This window comes from Mastomys coucha, chromosome X (genome assembly GCF_008632895.1).
Source record: "Mastomys coucha isolate ucsf_1 chromosome X, UCSF_Mcou_1, whole genome shotgun sequence".
NCBI lineage: Eukaryota > Metazoa > Chordata > Mammalia > Rodentia > Muridae > Mastomys > Mastomys coucha.
The window spans coordinates 7,689,061-7,693,439 of NC_045030.1; the positions used below are offsets into that span (position 1 = coordinate 7,689,061).

Consider the following 4,379-nt stretch of genomic DNA (forward strand, 5'->3'; position numbering starts at 1 on the left):
ATGTTCCAGAATCTTTTGCTTGCCCTCAATACCTGTGATAAGAGAATTCTGAAATGCTCTAAATTAAGTTACAAGTCAGAGGATGGAGGAAGAGATCAGATGAGATTATTTTAACTGACAACTTCCAGCTAAATCAACAAAGAAAAAGACAAAACTGCTGCGCTGCATTTTTGTCCTGTGTGCCGAAGACTATCCATGAAGGTCACCTTACTTTCAGCTTTCAGAATGGACTAGCCAAAAAGCAGAAAATCTGCTATGGACTGACTAACCCTTTACTTCCGGGACTCTGCCCAATTCCTCTTATCTTAGCCCTTCTGATCATAGGTGTAAACAATTCGTTTCTTTCCCCCAACATTTTATTCTAAAGCATCTGGCTCCTTAGGTCCAAACCTACTGATTTCAACTGTTTTCTGGCCGTGCTGGTAGTGGCTTAGGAAACCTGTCCCAGGACCTCTTTCACCTCTTAGCATGTGTCAGCGCCATCAACCATTGTTTCAGAGGTCTCTTTGAGACTGGGACATTGATTTGATACTTGGCAGTGCCTTGCTGCATTAAGTTTTGGATCTTTTCCTTGGGCAAGGCAGATGGACCTACAGCTCTATTTTGGAGACCACACAGAGTGGCGATTTCACACGAAGCTCCTGGAAAGTGCATTTTGGAGTACTGAGGCAGCGAGTCTGTTGAGAAGGATGGCGGAAGGAATCCTACGGGCTGTGTCAAACTGGCTTGTCCAGTCTCCTGACTCCAGGGTCAGTCAGGTGAGTAAGTCACTGAAGGACCCTCTCCAGAGGGACCTTTGGCAGGCTGGCCTTTGGCCAGGGCAGCCTGCCTTCCAGCGGCTTCAGGTGCGTGACTAAGATTTCCGGCTCAGGCGTGCCCCGAGCCTTTCCGGGCCAGGCAGCCGCCCCCGCGACGCCATGCTGGAGCCTGCCTCCCGGAGGGGGATGATAAGGCGGGCTGCAGTGGCACTGGTCCAACACTGGAGCTTCAGCGCCCTCTGATGGGCAAGCCTGGGAGGGCGGGGGGCGGGGCCCATGCTCGGATGCCCCACCCCATCAGACCTTGGGAGCGGGCGGGGCTGCAGCATCGTTTACCCGAAAAGGCTGCCCTGGTTTCGCAAGGACGGGTGACCTTGAGAGGGAAAAAGTCCCCTGTTGCCTCACGAGTGGTTTGCTAACCCGGGCTAGCGAGCTGAACTAGTTTTCGAAATTCAGAGAGGTGGGAAGGAATAGGGACTTAAACGTTCATACTGGGGACTCGCGGCCAGCTGCCTCTCTACGACCACCAAGGCGCGCTTTGTGCCCAGGGCCCGGAATCCGGTTTGAGCTTGCATCCCGACTTTGTTCGGGCCTGCCCTTGGGGTGACGTCATTCTGAGAGTCAGCAGAATAAGTCGCCTCCCCTCTTTCAGTCCAGAACTAAGGCTGTTTGTTGATTCAGTTCGATCGCCCAGCCCCACAAGGAGCTAGGGTTTCCAACACAAGGATGGTTTCAGCTAAGTCAATTTAACGGTGCCTCACAAAAACAAGAATGGATGGCTTGCCTCATCCTGATCTCACATAGGCAGTGAGGGTGACTGTCTTCTTACTGGAGTCTCAGGAGAGAAAACAAAAAAACAACAACAAAAGCAAAACGAAACAAAAAAAAAAAAACAACCGTAACCTAGGCGACCAATTCCTTGCTTCCTGTGAACTCACGTTTTCTGAAGAAGCTTCGTCTAATTAGAGCAACTTGGTGGTGGAATTTTGTGAAAAGAGGGGAGTCAAAATTGCCTTATTTTAGAACCATTTACTTTAATTTTTATATCTGACCGTGTGTGTGTGTGTGTGTGTGTGTGTGTGTGTGTGTGTGTTTGTGCGCGCGCGCGCGCGCGCGCGTGCATGTGGAATCCAGAAGACAACCTTGGGTGCCCTTCCTCAGAAGACATCCACCTGATTTATTTTGAGATTTGTCTGAAGCTTGCTAAGTAGGCTGGCCTGGCTGGCTAGTGAGCTCCAGAGATCGGTCTGTTTCTGTTACCATGTTGTTGTCTTTTTTGTTTGTTTGTTTGTTTGTTTTAAATGTGGTTTCTGAGGATCCAACTCAGATTTACCGACTAAGCTATCTTCCCACCCCTGATCTAAATTCTTTACAAATTAAAAAAAAAATGTGTTTGTATTTGTGTGTGTAGGTGCGTGTGCCACCCCACATGACTGGAAATAAAAAACCAATTTACAGGAGTCTATTCTCTCCCTCTACCATGTGGGTCTGGGGGGAATCCAACTCAGGTTATCAGGCTTGGCAGCAAGCACTCTTAATAGCTGAGCCATTTTACAGGCCCCTGGCCCAACGTCCTTGTAATGATCAGAGAAGCTCTGACACATATATCACAGAACTTAGCAGACCTTTGACCTCCACCTACCCTAAAACAAAGAACTCTGTGAGATAGCAGCTTTGTGGCTTTGCAGTTGCCAGGCTACATGATGATCCTACCAATGTAATCGAAATTTATTGATTTCCAGCTTTACAGTCTTCTGTGACTACACAGTTCATGTCATCTCTTCCACTGTGGAACATGCCATTCAAGATTCCCAGGCCATATGACTCAGAATAAACTATTTACTTACTTTCTTTAAGGCAGAGTCACTTTATGTCAACACTTGGCATCTTGAGCAACAGGTCTCTTGCTGTTTCTGGGCCCTATATGAGGAATCTAAAGTCTGGGTTAGACTATGAGGCACAGAACCTCAGGGTATCTGTGTGAGACCAGAAAGTGAGAGGAAAAGACAGGATAAAGGCCAATCTTTACCCCAGTTTTTTATTCTAGATCCTTTGTTCATTCTCACACAGGCTTCACTTCGGAGGAACAGTCAGACATCTCCACCTAGATAGCAAACAAGCTAGCCTCTAATATTTGTGAGATCTGGGGTTAGAGTATACAGGGAGGGTCATATACCAGGTGTCTAAGTGTTTGAAAGTTTTAAATATTTGAAAGTTATAAATCTAACTTACAAACCATTGAATAAAATATGTCCTATCCTCCATCTGTGTGTGTGTGTGTGTGTGTGTGTGTGTGAGTTAGACACATTCCCTGGAAGTCAGACAGATAGGGATAAAGGCCATGACTAGAAAATAAGATGACAAATTTCTAAGATGGTCAGCTTCCTCCTCTCAAGATGGCTGCCTTATCCTCACCCTCCCCACACCCCACCCACCGCCACTGAACTGAGACAAAGGCCTGGCCACCTAAAACGAAGGCCTGGTGGGCTTTTTTTTCTTTCATGAGTAGGACCTGATGAGTTTAAGGCCAGATCAGTAAATGTTTACAGGCTCTTGAGTTCCTGCCCAACAGAAGGAAGCAGAATGTCTACAACATGTTGACACAGCTCAAGATGGCTAGCAAATGCATAGTTCTTCATCTCCCCAATGAGCAGTCATGGGGTGGTGGGCAGGATAAGTGGCAGTGGCCCTGGGAGCCTGATAATAGTGCTTTATTCATCCTACCCCTCACTCTGTCCCCTGTAGAGCTTCTGTCAATCACCTTCCAAACAAAATAATTCCATCTGTGTTCTTGTCTCAGGATCTACTTCTGTGGGAACAAGAAGCAAAGAACATCTTATGCTACAGATCAGGCATTCAGAAATAAAGGCATGAGCTATGGCTGAGACTTCTTGCCCTCCCAGGTCTCTGCCTCTCAACAAGCAAAACCTTGTTTGGTTTCTTCGGTGTTAGGCTAAACATGCCATGCACACATGCATTAGCCCTCCATAATGGTCTAGTTCTACTGGACATGTGTGTGCCTGTGAAGTAGAGGTTTAAAGTAAAAGAAAAAGAATGTGGCTTTAGTATCTGAGCTCTAGCCAAAAGCAGCCAAGGAGACTTCCTGAACATCTGAAGCCAAGAACCTCCTTAATAGGTTCAAACTAACCTATCTTAACAGGAGATACCTTTCTATAGGTGTTGAGAGAAAAGGACTCAGAGTGAGGGCTGTAACTTGCTCCTACGTTTTGCATTGAGAACACAGGCTGGGACTAAAAGGAAGATTAAGGGTTCCAATGTCAGTCTGAGATACTGAGGAAGAATAGGAGGGCTGATAGCTTGCTGTGAGATAACCAAGCTAGACTGATAAGAGGAAGGACAGTGACCTCTGGCTTCTCTACCCTCCAGTAACACAGAAAAGGCACTGATGTCCTTTCATATATTCTTGCTTCTAATGAATAGCCTTAATTGTTAGTAAAGATGGCTCCCTAATAAGCTTCTAGCTGGAAGACCACCCCAGAGTGCTGTATAGACAAGGAGTTAAATATGACACAATTAAGAAAGACTGCATGCGGTGGTGGCATACGCCTTTAATCCCAGCACTTGGGAGGCAGAGGCAGGCAGATTTCTGAGTTCCAGGCC

The 4,379-nt window shown here is 46.8% G+C and overlaps 1 protein-coding gene across 1 annotated transcript in view; it reads left to right on the top strand.

Moving 5' to 3' along the window:
• Positions 1-466: 466 nt before the first annotated feature.
• Nyx (nyctalopin) overlaps positions 467-4,379 on the top strand; it is a 32,527-nt gene continuing 28,614 nt past the window's right edge. Inside the window, exon 1 of the mRNA XM_031372083.1 lies at positions 467-758. The gene's annotated coding sequence lies outside the window, so the exon portion shown is untranslated. The remainder of the gene's footprint in view (positions 759-4,379) is intronic.